The sequence below is a fragment of the Equus przewalskii genome, chromosome 1, assembly GCF_037783145.1.
Source record: "Equus przewalskii isolate Varuska chromosome 1, EquPr2, whole genome shotgun sequence".
NCBI lineage: Eukaryota > Metazoa > Chordata > Mammalia > Perissodactyla > Equidae > Equus > Equus przewalskii.
The window spans coordinates 72486945-72502030 of NC_091831.1; the positions used below are offsets into that span (position 1 = coordinate 72486945).

General features: G+C 38.8%; 1 protein-coding gene across 14 annotated transcripts in view; it reads right to left on the reverse strand.

Moving 5' to 3' along the window:
• Nucleotides 1–15086, reverse strand: part of CHRM3 (cholinergic receptor muscarinic 3) — a 457925-nt gene that overhangs the window by 156461 nt on the left and 286378 nt on the right. For 2 of the 14 annotated variants that reach the window (XM_070568118.1, XM_070568147.1), the window contains exon 5: nt 8288–8393. The exons of the other annotated variants lie outside the window; for them this stretch is intronic. The gene's annotated coding sequence lies outside the window, so the exon portion shown is untranslated. The remainder of the gene's footprint in view (nt 1–8287; nt 8394–15086) is intronic. 14 annotated transcript variants of the gene reach the window in all.

Here is a 15086-nt window from a genome sequence, read left to right on the forward strand (position 1 = left end):
GTCACGTCTGTTTTCACAGAAGGAAAACGAAAACAGAGATTGTCCAGGATTTTAAACACCATCAAAAACAGAATTACTGCCCACTGATTTCAGCCAAGTGTTTTGTCCACGAGATATTACCGTTCATCTTGTGGAGAATCAGGAAAGTAAGTGCTGAGGCCATAAAGGTGAGTTGCATCCCTTAAAACCTGCCACAACCACTTGACAGACTTCTCCAGATATAGAAGCTACTTTGAACTTTAAAGTACGTAGTAGTCATATTTTTAAAAAGGTAAGTCAGAATCAATCAAAATATAAGAAAGTAGAAAAAAACTAAATGGACCACAAGTGGGGCCTAGTTTAGTAATATATGGCACATTAACTCCATGGATATTATGAATTTGCCATCATTTTTAATTCAAAAGTTCAGTGCCAATATGAACGTTATTTGTAATATGTAGGTAAACATATACCACTCACAGAGCACCCAAATTACATATTAATATAACTACATCTAGACAAAAAAAAATAGAAGAGCTAATATGCTAGATCACGGTTTAGCAAACTTTTCATTAAAGAGCCTGCGAGTTTCTATTTTACAGCTTCTGTTGCAAATATTCAAGTCTGACATTTTAGTGCAAAGGTAGTCATAAACAACATGCAAATGAATGAGCATGGCTTTGTTCTAATAAAACTTTATTTATAAATACAGGCAGTGGGGCAGGTTTTACCTGAGGGATGCGGTTTGCTGACATCTGTGCTAGACTATAGGAGTATGGAAGGGTTTAAAGACATTTGTGTTGGTGTTTTCAGTAATATTTTATAATATTGCTTAATAAATTTTAAAAAGGGGAACTAATCAAGCTACATATTTACTTACTGGAGTTCAAATCACCAGCCATTTTTTTTACCCAATCCACCTTTATCCTCTTAAAATAGTTTGAAAATTCTAGCCTGGATTTTAGGGCAAGGAGTCTTTCTAAAGTATTCAGCCAGACAGGAAAAATTCTCATTCCTATTGGTTGAATAATTCAAGATTCATGATCCGACCTTTAATCAATCAATTAACAAACATTTATAGATTGGTTACAAAGTGTTTAGCTTTTTCTAAGTACTGTGGGACTTCACACTTCTAAGAGTTTCCCTTTTGTCAAGAAGCTTAAAGTCTAATAGATGAGGCAACTATATTAACTTTATTTATGTAGTTGAGATATTCGGCATAAAAAGGATGAAGATCCATAGAAACAACCCGCATGTCCAGTAACAAGAAACAAAAAAGTACATCAGGCTGCATAGGGTGGAATTACTGTAGTATATAAAAAATATATACTCTAGTATATTTTAGAAATTACTCTAATATTTACTCTGGTATATCAGCATCTATCTTAAGTAAAAATATATTTAATTTTAGTTTATGCATGCATATTTCTTCCTAACACCTTCATTCATTGAACTTATAATATTTTGGAAACAAATGATCAGTAATTTATTGACTTTACGTTATTACTTAATATTAATTTTCCAAGCTTCAATTTAACTATGACGGTAGAAAAACGGCATAATCATTTGGTAAAGTAGACTAGTATTATATCACAAAAGCAAAGAAAATATGTTGTTCCATTATTTTGCAGATAATGATAAAGCTAGAATTTTTCTAATAGCAAAATAATTTTTAAAAAATCATTTTCTAAGTTACTTCCAAAGTGCAAAGCGAGTTGTGGAAGGAAATTACATTAGAGAGGGAGGCAGCAGCTAGAGCAAAGACGACGCCATCGTAAAATGCTTCGCTGCACAGGCACAGGCAATAGGAAGAGTGCACAGTGAACTGTGTTGTTGGAGAATGGTGCTGGGGATGGAGAGATGAGGGAAGGTAAGGCCAGAGTAATTGTGAGAATATAAGTAATTGGCTGCTTTAGTAATCAGGTCCAGAGATAATAAGGACCTGAAATAAGGCACTGGTATAAGAATGCAGAAAATGGAATAGAGCAATGACCATGCAGATGGTGAAATCATCAGGCCGTGGTAACGAGTATATGTGGGGGATAGGGAAGGAAGAGCAAGCTACTAGAATTTCTGGCTTAGATGATTTGGTGAAAAGTTGAAATATGACACACAGAAACACAAATGGATCAGGGGGAGGAAGATTAAGGAGCTATATTTGAGAAATGTTTGGCGCATCCACGTGGAGAAAATGCCAGATTGGTGAATCATTATTATAAACTACTCTAACACTAGCACTTATTAAATCTGTTCTTGGTACCAGGAACTGTGCTAAGCACTTTACATGGAAAATCTCACAAATCCTCCCAACAGCCCCACTGGTACACACATTTTACAGGTAAGGGAACTAAAATCTAGTGAGGTTAAGTAACTTTCCAAAGCATATGCAATTAAATAAATGGCAAAGCCCGGACTTTAGCCCATTAATTCATAATTCTAAAATTGACTCTTAACCACTAACATATCTTGTGCTGATAAAACAGCTCAATCTGAAGAATACTACAGAAAATGATTGCTTTTGCCAATGCCAGCCCCACAGGCATCCTGTTTGGGCTTTGCCATGTGTCTTATCAACAAATGACTTGAAAAAGAGAATTGCACTTACTGTACTCCACTAAGAGCACAACACATACTTCTGTAAATTAGGGAGGTTTTTATGGACTGGAATGTATTCATGCTCTCCTAAGTCAACATCCTTGCCATGAAGTCATTGTTCTAGCATCTACAACATGGCCAACAAAGGCAAGACTTCTGACTTTGGCCAATATTGATTTGGATAGATTCTATCCAAGAAGATATATGGGTTTTCAGCCATATTTGAGAGTAACAGATTGTACAGCTTGGCTTCAGTGAATATCAACTAAGGGCCAAAATATACCCATTCATAAATTGACATTTGTTTCATGACTTTTTGTGGTGAAAGCCCCTGGATTTTTGGCAAGCTCCACAGCTTGGCACTCAGCTGAGCTGGTCCTGCAAGTATGCAAAATGCTACTGGTCTATACCCTGGGGCCTCATATTTAAATTCTAGAATCAGCAGAGTCTAAGTGGTAAGAAGAGGAGGGCCTCAAGAAAGGCCGTGTAAGCCCTGGGTCAGTCACATTGACCATAGCAATTCCCGGTCGAGTTCTAGAAACATCTCATACAATTTACCCCAAAGGACAGGGATCATCACCTTACATCCTATGCATGATTGGCGTAGTGAGATACAGCATGGGAAGTACCAAACACTGTGGCTGGCACACACAAGTTGTTCTGTATATGGTAGTTATTATTAGTATACGTTGTAGTAGGATAGTTTAGTAATAGTAGTAAGGAAGCTTAATAAACATTTACCTAAGTGTTGAATTTGCCAGTCCTTACGGACCCCTTATGCATTTGTTTTGTTTGAGGGAGATTAGTCCTGACCTAACATCTGCCGCCAATCCTCCTCTTCTTGCTGAGGCAGACCGGCCCTGAGCTGACACCCGTGTCCATCCTCCTCTACTTTATATGTGGGACACCTGCCGCAGCATGGCTTGCCAAGTGGTGCGGAGGTCCACACCTGGGATCTGAGCCGGGGAACCCAGGGTCACTGAAGAAGAATATGCGAACTTAACCTCTGCACCACTGGGCCAGCCCCCAATCCCTCATGCATTTTGAAGATAAAGTTGAAAACAGCAAGTCCAAAAAAGTAAAAAAATCTAATTCTGTTCATATCATCTCTATTAAAAATAAGATATACTATCGACCTTTCAAGAAAATATTGACCCTAAAATTTTTAAAAATAGGAGCTATAATTCAATTATATTTTAGAAAACACTTTATTTTATCCTCATAATGAAGTATCTGTAGAAATTACCTTCAGACTGTTTTATGTTTACTGAAGGGAACTGTTTCATGTATTTAGTATTTCCAGCAAATAACTGAGTGATGATGCCCTGTATATAAAGCTAAATTAATTGAAGTAATGACCTCTTCCTCATGAAAGAAGCAGATTTAGATATCATTGACATTGCAACTCAGCAATATTTCTCACATTACACGGAAGAAACAACAGAAAAAGCAGAAGATATTGAGTAAATTCATAAGTCTCTATTGACTCCAAATGCTAATCTAGGCACAAAATATGCATCAATAAGGAATTGTTAAGCTTTAATCAAAACAAATTAATATAGCGATGACACAATTAACCAAGCCTAGTTTGATTTTGATTTCTCTTTTGATTTTGTTTTTTTGAGGAAGATTAGCCCTGAGCTAACTACTGCCAACCCTCCTCTTTTTGCTGAGAAAGACTGGCCCTGAGCTAACATCTGTGCCCATCTTCTTCTCTCTCTTTTGATTTTTGATAGTCTCTTAAGTGATATTTGCTGTCCATCTACCCCGGAACGTACTCATACTTAAGAAACCAAGGTAAAAGAAATATGAGATTCAACAAAGCACTATCATGTTTATGAACGTTCTTACAATAAATGCATAGCTTTCTAGGCTAGAAAATTCATTTGAATGATCATCACAAATGTCATTGTTTCATTTGTTAATTTAGCTCTAAATGAAATGTATTATTTTTACAAAGTTATATTTAAATATTGAAGATTCTTAACTCCAACACACTTGCACTGCAGACAATGCATTTGTATTGCTTAGTGTGCTTGATGAATAACAGCTCAATGAAGGAAAACCAAGTTGAAGATATGTTAAATGGCTTGACCAAGCCACAAATCCAGTAGGTGATAGCGTCAAGACTAGAATCTGTCTCCAGATTTTGTTATTTTCTGTCTTTTGTACTATTAAACTGCAAGAAGAAAGTTTTTGTAAGTTAGTAAAAATAATACTTAAATCGGGGGGTGGGTAGCAATAATATCTGTTCATGCAGCTAGCCAGGTATTTGTGAGTGGTTAGAAGCATATGGCCAATGGGCGTTAAGAAATGTGTCCGTCTGGTTCTTTTTGTTTTGTTAGCTATCAAGTCAACCTGACTGAAACAAAGGCACATTTCACAAGAGTGGAAGAAAATCGGCTTCACTCAATCCTTTTAGCATTTTCCAGGTGATTACATCTTTATAAATCGCCTGGCAAAATCAAGTGGTTACAGAGCTTCACAGACTTTGGCTGGAACATTAAAGAAATTGAATGATTTATGCAAGAGAAGATCAAATAAGTTGCATTGTATCTAAATGCTTGTCCCTTGACCCAAAAGCTGAATGTGAAAATTAATTATTTTTCATTTTCTTCTAGGATTTCATGGTCTGGAATGCCTTTCCCTATCATTTGTTGAGGTGACAAATCTTACCCATTTGCAAGGTTCATCTTAAAAATACCTTGTCCTGGAAATCTCCCAGTTTCCCTACCTCAGCTTCTGCAACATTTATTTTTTCATAAGTTTTTGTCTTGTTTATATTTTTCTCCAATTGTTTCATGAGTGCATTTAATACATGAGTGCACATAATCCCCAACCAGATTATAGGTTTAATACTTCTGATTTTCCCATACCATAGGAAGATAATACATTTTGATTATCCCATGATGAATTTTCAACATAGAAATCATTTCAATGAAATGTTCTTCATTTGGACTGACAATATGTAAGAGATTTTTTTCATTTTTTAAAATCAGTTAGGAAGGTAGTTTTTCTGTATCTCATTAAAATATAAACTTCTATTTTGACTTACTTTCAGTTTGAAACTTTGGACTACTGTTAATGAAATGCGTTTATATCATCCATGGGTTACACATTCTTGATTACGTTTTAGAAGCCCTGAAAACATTAGTGATTACTCCATAAAAATGGCATTCATAAGGTTTAAAGCCATGCTTATCATTTAGATGTGTTTCTTGCACTTGATCCTGAAATACCTGGGATTCTGATGTGAGTAGAGCTATCTGCACTGGGGGAAGGGGACTCACGCTGTCAGGTGAACTGGGGAAGGACGCTTCTTTCTCATCTGTCACTAAGCTCATCTTCTCTATTCAGCATTCCCCCTAAAGAGAATTTCACTCACAGAATTAGACAGGTGCTCTTTTACTGTGTCTGTTCTAAGAACTAACACATGCTGGGTTCTCCGAGAACTAGGCATCATTACACTGCACAGAGTTTGGGCTTTTAACACATTTCCAGTCCTCCAACTTAGGACTCCTTTAATCAGATCACTTAAATAAAATTATGATTATTTAAAATCTCACAGTAGATAATCCCCATATTATAATAATTTACGGAGATTAAATAAACATATATTCTTCTCAAATCTATTTCAGTTGAGTGTAAATAAAACAACAAATAAAATTTAAAAGTGCATATTGCCTCTCAACAAAATCTCTCCCTGCCATTGATGTTTAAAGAATGAACTTTTATTCATATAGAAAAAAAGTGCAATCACATAGACCGAAGAGGCTCTCGCCTGTCTGTATTTTCATTATATTCAAGAAGATGACCTCCTTGGTCATATGTAAGGGGACCTAACAATACTCATGCTTTCCAAATTGAATACCATAAGACTTTTTTTCCCTTCAAATCATGTCTGCTTATGCACTTTATAGTAAAAACTTTGGAGAATCACGTAATAGAAAATCTAAAAAAGAAAAAAAGAACACACTCAAACTTCCCATCTCTCTATAGACAAAACCCTCCAAGGCTTGGGATTAAGCTTTTGGAAATATTAGGAGTATTTAAAATACGCTCACACTTAGCTCTTTGCTCACTTGGTAACTATTTGCAACACGGAAAGGTCGTGATTTGTGCACTGAGAAGGCTGGAGCCAAACGGAGTAAGAGTATTACTGTTTCATTTTAATAACCCAAACTTATTTCTTAATACAACTTTTAATTCTACTGTAAACTTTTTTTATTGGGTGCTACTTTGTCTCTGAATAAATGACAAAATCATTAATTGCCAGTTGCTTTATGAACATGATTGGACATCAGAAGCAAAGAAAATAGGGCAAAGTTTTCAGTTTTACCAAAACACACACTCATATTCTGTATATTCTGGATCATTCTCATTGAAACAACAAGCAGTAATTCATAATGTTACTACAACATGACTCATTAGTCTGCAAGTTACATATACGGTATGTCAAATCCCTTCCCTCGGACAATAATAATTAGAGTAATGACACAACTAGAACACAGTTTGCAAGTCTTCACCCCGCTCTTCAAAACTTAATGCTATCACAGGTCTCCTGTGAATGTATTTTTAGTGCCCAGTTCCTAGTTCAGTGTTTAAAAATCCTGCTGATCCTGGAGTTGGAACAAAGCTTTCGGAAGCAATCAACGGCGCTTGCCATCACAGGTGCCAAACACACACAATGTCCTTTTATTTATGGAAATACACACAGATCTATTCTGCATGTGCTCAGAGCACAGCACAAATACCACCTCTTTCCCACAGGCAGCAGGAAGGATGTGGTTTGAAGGACACGATTGCTTCATCTGAACCTTCAGTTGTTCCTCAAAGACCTCTTGTTTCTACACTGAATCGCTGCACTACAACTTACATTTAAGAAGATGCAACTGGGGGCCTATGCCTGAAATCCTACTTTTATTTAACTAAAATTGGTGTTAGAGCAGATCATGCAATACTTTTTTCCCCCTTACCTTCAACTGACACATGTGAAAGTGTGATCATAATCAAAACGCGTTTCCGTGAGCTGGTGACCCAGTAATTCCTTACGCATACAGGTCAGCTGCAACAATACAGTACTAAAATCGCCAGATGAAATGGTCAGAATTACCCAGTAGCTTGATAAAATCTGCTTACATTGAGTCTAATCCAGGGATAAATATACAGAAAGCTCCGGGCAGTGGAAACTGTAAACATTGCAGAACTGCCCCTGAAACGGTAATACTGGCAGGTCTGTCACTGCCAGGAAAACAAATATTTGCTGAATTATAGGGCATTATCTTGGTTTTACCTGAACACAAACGAGGGCCAAATAATCACAAGCTACTGTTTAAAGTGGAAAAGTGTAACATGCAGTACAAGGGACTAATTCCACTCCTCCAAACAACTATAAACTCCGAACAAGCAATCCACTAAACCTGATTACTAATTCAACACAGCCTGCATTCCCGGAGCTCACCCACGTCATGTCAATCCTGAAAAGCTCAAGCTCTAACTATGAACGCCTAATCCACAGCCCTGTACCCTTTATATTTTCTCCACTATGCTTGATTCATACCCCTTCTCCAGTGTGTTAATCTACAGGTGATTTCTTTTTGGAGTCTAGCATTTTGCACCTCGCTGCAGCCACAAATACCACAGTATTTCTAAGCTAAGAAATACATAAGTTTTTCAACTATGCAGATTAAGTCTTCTTGGGACTTAAACTTACCTTGAAAAAACGGATGTATTGTTAGTTACCAATTGCTTCTTCAGCTTTGCATGCAAAGTCTAGTCTTCTTCATGATTCCCTTGCAAAGTTACTAGCTTATGAGAACCTATAAATTGAGAAAATAGCTTTGGTAACAAGGTAGGTAAACTGCTCCTAGTGATGACTTTTGAACTTCGGGAGGTGGACTCCTGTGTTTTCTCCAACTACTTTTCCTTTTTCCTAATCAGTTTTGCTGTTTAACTGTGTGTGATATATGAAGTTACTTAGAACGATTGAAGCAGACATCAGGAAAAAGAAACATGGAAATTTGATGAAAATATTTTATTACTAACACCAAACCCAAAATATCACCTTTTGAGAAAGGGTACACAACTCCATGTACCAGGAGAAATATTACTCCTGGCCCAGGGTATTAAATAAGTGCCTAGGTTTCCTTCCCCAAGTAGAAAACAAATAGCTCTTGGCCAAATGTCTGTGCCCTGGTCCTTCAGAAATCCATATCTGGCTCTAAGATGCCAGGAAAATTTCACCTTGTGTCATGTTTCATGCTGAGAGGTTTGTATAGCTCTTGTGTAAACCTTGGTCTCTAAGACACATTCCAAGCTGAATTTATTTCAAATTCCAAACTGAGTTTATTCCATTTCACTCACTTAAAATTCCAATTGTGATCGGAAAATATACACTTCATTTACCTTCTGTGCAGTGTTCAATGAACCGCTTGTCATGTTCACCCTTGTAAGCTGCATTTCAATCCTGAGTAGGTCTGTGTATCAGTTGATTAAAGCTTTGCTATTATTTGAAAGGAACATTATAATACACACTGTTATCTTTCTCAGCATTTTTTGATACTGTAACATGAGGATTCTGGCAAAATAATATTGTGGTTGCCACTCTTTCCCTTACCCCTATATCATTTACTTGTCTGTACAGAAAACCATGTTTCAAATGAAGTAGAAATAAGTGTAGAAAAACCAACTTCCCTATCCTGTTGTATCTATGTCACTCTATATACTGACATGGCATACAATGAGATTGCTTGATAAACTGCTGGAGTCCAAACAGATTACTACCACTTAGCTAGAACCAAACAAGTCATTTCAGGACATGGCCCCAAGGGATGTCAATTTTAGGAGGAAGCATAAAACTCAAATAAGGGAGCTGGTTCTTTGTTTACCGCGGGTGAATTTCCTGGACAATGTTTAAGCCAGAAATGACAGGGAGCACAGAAGAGTAAACCGCGTCTGGAGAAAGTAAATGATAGGAGCACCCCCAACCCAAATTTTTGCCACAAAAGGACTTTACCACATAGGTCACTGCTTGGATCTGAAGAAACGTAACTCAAATCCCTAACCAATTAACTAAACCCCTAACTATTATTAATTACTGCTCACTAACACAACAATGATAAATGTGTATGTCCCTTCTTAAATTCTGTATTGGGATTTCCCAATGGTGATGGAATTGTCTGTTAAGAAAAATATTTCAATTTCTGCCAAACAAATGGTCCCAACTCCTCTCTGTGATACTGAAATGTCCAGTAAGTCTCTTGTTATTCAACAGGATCTGTTCTATGCTCTCCTGGTGCCAGCATAACAAAGTCAATACAATTGGTTGTATTCAAGGCCAGTGGCTATTCCTCAAGCATACAGGTCCAGCACATGTGTAAGCCTTATTCAGGGTCCTATTCATTTGCAGTTGAGGAATGAATTAAAGACTGCTTTTTGAGAACCTCACAATTCATCCAGATCTTACACTTGACTTTTTCTTTTTTTGGAAGAGGTACACATGGCAACTTTTTCATGCAAAAAAACAAATGTGATTAAGAACACTAATGTCTTTCTGGAGCCGAAGATATTTCAACTATTGTTCCTTAAAGTATCACTCCATAACTATCTTCTGGAACATATTCTTCAAATATGCTTGTGTGGATGGTTAAAATCAAAGCAAACTAACAAACCTAAACCAACCCAAACAAACACTCCAACAAACCAAAAGCTTGCGCCTTCTCATCTTCAGAGACAGCTGGCTTCCCTCACTTTTTTTTCTTTCTTTTTGAGGAAGATTAGCCCTGAGCTAACTACGGCCAATCCTCCTCTTTTCGCGGAGGAAGACTGGCCCTGAGCTAACATCCATGCCCATCTTCCTCTACTTTATATGTGGGATGTTACCACAGCATTGCTTTTGCCAAGTGGTGCCATGTCCACACCCTGGATCCGAACAGGTGAACCCCGGGCCGGGGAGAAGTGGAACGTGCGAACTTAACCGCTATGCCACCAGGCCGGCCCCTCTCACTTTCCAAACTGAGCTGCATTAGGGCTCTTCCCTGTGTCTCTTAATGTTTTCTAAAGTGCAGGCGCTTCATTTCAAAAAAAAAAAAAACAATCCCTACTATCTCAGGACCCACTGGCTAACTTTCTTCATTATCACCTTAAAAAACATTATTTCTCCACTCTCCTCAAAACACGCTCCCTTTTGAGGCTCACAGTGTTCAGCTATATCCCATTTCTCCCTGCAAATGGCTTAAATCCAGGGAGCCCCACCCCCACATCTAACAAAGACTTCGGCAGATGGTTCAAAGTCTTATTATCCAATCCAAGATCCTGGGTGATTTCATTGTCCTTTTGAATGACCATCCAACGCCCTGCCTTACTCATTGTAATGACCTTCACCTCCACGCTGTTTCAGCCAGTCACCTTCATAGCCACCCAAAACTCTGTTACCTCTGTACTTGTTCACTCTGTGATATTCTTGACCCAGCACCCTCCCCCATCTTTCAGCTCTCTCAACTTCATATTTATACAATATCTGTTCTACAACGTTATTAAGACTTTCACTCTCTTAAAAGTAACATTTTCTTTTGTCTTTAGCGCTACTTTCTTCTCTCTGGGATGTCTCTATGACATCCTAGATGTCATAGCCTATCACTTTAAACATTCTCATGTCAGTACCCACCACTCCCTGAATTCTTGCCCTCCCTCCACAGTCTCCTGCAAGATTTCAATCCAAGAACAATGCAATCATTTTATTTCTGTGCTCCTAAACCTGTGCTACCAAGTTCTGGAAAAATCCTGTGACCCACAGAATGGTGCTGGTACAAAGCCCTGGTCTGCAACATCACTGGAACCTCAACACTGTCCAATTATCCTACCACATCTACTTTTCTTTCATGCTTTGCCTATTCCTTTCAATGCAATATCATATACCAATCACTACTTCCTCATTCTCGGCAACATCCCCATTTCCTAATTTACTAAACAGCCCTTGAAGTGAGAACTTAGTCAACTTTCTCTCCTCTCTAAGAATTTGTCCAACCCAACTCTTTGCCTCCCAATTAATTAGAAGAGATTAATTTTCTCTTGTCCAATGCTGGTCTTCCACCTTTATTCTTGATTCTACCTCCCCCTCTTTATCTGTTCTATTAGATATTTCATTTCTCACACAAACCTTCAAGCTCTCTCATTCCATTGGTTTCTATGCAGTGGTGCGCTGGAGCTGGTAGCTGATTCTAGGTATCTCTTCTCATATTTGCATGCAGAAATATTACACTGGTAGCTTGGCTTCAGCCATGGTGGGAGTATTTACACCATGGCAATGGGCAAAAGTTACAAATCAGGGCTTTTTGTCCGTCCCTCATCCCCCAGAGCTGGTTTATCAGGACACCATTTTACATGGTTGTTGTTAGTGCTGCTGAGTTGATTCTGACTCCTAGACACCCTGTGTACAGCAGAAGAGAACCCTGCCTGGTCTTTTTGTGCCATCCTATCACCTTTTGGCACTATATCAGGCAATAATCCACTGTTATTCATAGGGTATTCATGGCCAATTTTGTTGGAAGTGGGTGGCCAGGTACTTCTTCCTAGTCTGTCTTGTCCGGAAGCTCCACTGAAACCTGTCCCCTATGGCTGACCCTGCTGCTATTTAAAAAACTGATGGCATAGCTTTTCAGCATCACAGCAACACACACCTTGCACAGTATGACAACCAACAGACAGGTGGTGTGGCTCCCTGACACGGAAACAAACCTGGGCTGTGGCGGTGAGAGCACCAAATCTTAAGCACTAGACCACCAGGTCTGGCCACCACTGCACATAGCTTGCTCAAAACAAAACAAACAAGAACACTGACAAAATTCTTTGCATCTAGCCTCTCTCTTCTTCTAGTTATATTGCTCTCTTTCTTTCCTTTTATGGTCTAACTACTTAAAAATGTAGTGTGTATTCAGTCAGTCATTCACTCTTAACAAATCTAAATATGCCCTCAATTCTTAACAGTTTTTCACTGAAATTGGTATTTCCAAGGTAATCAGTAACCTCCTAGTTGATAAATCTAATGAATACCTTTCAGTTTTTACTAATGTTATCTGCGGTATTTGATACCATTGGCCACTTCCTCCTTATAATTCTCCCTTGCCTTAGCTTCTATGATATCACCATTTCCTGAATTTTCCCTTACCTCTCTGGCTGCTTCTTCTCAGGATCCTTTTCAGGGACCATTTGTTTGCTTATTTTTAACAAGTTCCTCTTCAGTGTTCTTCTCTCAACCTTTCCCCCACATTTATTCAATACCTTACTGATTTGAGTCTTACTCGGTAGTCAATGGCTTTAACTTTTGGCAAAATCCTGGTCATTCACAAAGCCATCTCTCTCCCAGCTCTCCTTCATTTGTTGTATTTACCATTGTAGAGTTGTTCTTTTAGAAGGTCCAAGACACCAGGCACTTCAAACCTAAAACTTAACAAATTTAACCCATCAAATTTTTACCTCAACCTAACATTTTGTGACAGGCATCAGCCGAAGTGCTCTGTAGCATTATCTCATTTGATCATTACAACAATTTAGCGAAGTAGGTGTTCTCCTCCTCTCTTTACAGATGAGGCGATTGAGATGTACAGAAATTAAGCAATTTTCTCGGGTCACTTTGCTAGTATACAGAAAACAAAGTCTAGAAACTAGAGTGTTGTCTCCACAGCCTTGACTCCTCACCATTATGATGTACTATCTTCATTAAGCCTTAATGATTTCGGCTTTTGCTGTGCCTGTTTGCTTCTGCTGTCACTACCTTGGTTCAAGTCCTCATCTTCCCTGTTAGGATTGCTGAAGAAGTCTTTTCTTATCTCCATATCCCTAGGCTTGTCTCTCTAGTCCATCTTCCACACTGCAGCCAAAGAAAGCTTATGAAATCTGCTCATGACACACACAACTCCAATGCTTAACCACAGGGTGTAGATGAAGTCTGAATATCGCAGAATCTTCTGATATTGTGCTCTCATCTCATTGATGTATTGAAATCATAAGACAAGATGACACCCCTTTTTCTGGGAGATCAGATTCTTCCAGATAGAGGGTCATTCGCATAGTCAATTATGGGAAGAAAGTAATCCTGGGAAAGGAAAAGAGGGCTGAGAACTTCATAATGGAGGAAGAAAGACATGGTCTTCTTGCAGAATTTTGGATAATACAGCCTTAACTCCAAGAAGCATCTACATGTGAGGCACTCACATGTAGTTAGTCACTCTATTGGTGAATGTAAATTGACCCTCACAATCTGGTGGTACTGTCTAGGGAAGCAGGGATGCACCTTGTTATGGACCACATGAAGATAAGTCTGGGCTGTGGGCTCCAAAAGTAGTTACATCTGGGTAGTTTCAAGTTACTCTCTGTGTTATAGTTCTCTTCTCTTTTCCCTGAACTTCAGTACAGTCTTCTAAAGGAAAGAAAAACGTCTCAATTGTCCTCCTGGGGAATTAAGATAAGGGTCTTTGCCCACTCTTGGGGACAGCATCTCATGCCCTGCAGCACATGGACACAGAGCTTGTGTCAGATAGACAGCCAAGGTAGAAGGTGAAACAGCCAGGATACATTTGTGAACCATGAAACTACCCAAGCTAGAAACTGGAAGTCATCCTTGCTCCCTTCTTCATCTTCACCTCCTATGTATTACTCATCACTCAACCTATAGTTTTTACCTCCTGCAAATCAAACCAGCATCCTGCCCTCCTTTTGGAATCTGTCCTTCCTCTCCAGCCAGCACCTCCATGAAAGCCTCCTGCCTTGCTTCTTGCCTTGCTCTGGCTCTCCTGCCTCTCAATCTAGTCTTCACAACTTAGTTGAGCTGATATATTCAAGCCCAAATCTGAGCACATACCCCTGGCTTAAAGCACTTCAGTTCTTCCTACCTCTTGTGATACCTCCACAGCTTCATTTCCCACATGGCTTTCCCTACTTGCTGTGCTGTGTTTGTGGAAATTCTGACCTCCCAGTCTTGTGCCCATATTTCCTCCTACCACAGGGTCTTGGCACAAGCTATCTTCTGCAACTACTCTTCCCTCCTCACTCAGGTAACTGACTTATCTCTCTGTTATCCACTCAACTGGAGCTTCCACAAAGAAATTTTCCCTGAACCTTCTTGACCAGCTCAAATGCCCCTATTCTCAGCTTTCAGAACATCTCCTGCCTCCACCTCTCTTCTGAAGTATTACCAGAGGTGGTTTCACTTTTGTGTGATTAGTAATATCTGTTTCTCTCTTTAGATGGTGAACTCCATGAAGGCCAAGACTGTCCATTCTTGCTCACAATTGCACAGCCAGCAATTTTTGTCATGCTAGCTGTGCTAGTCCCGTGAAGATTTACTGAATGAATGAAAGCCGATCCTGAGAATTTTCACAAGTTCTTTAGGTGGTGAGACTGGCAGAAGACTAGATTTCCTGCAGGCAAGCAGAAAGCAGTTCTAAGCCAGGAAATTAGGCCTTGACAGACATAACCTGATTTAGTAAGAATTGCTGGTGAGGCGTAGACGGATG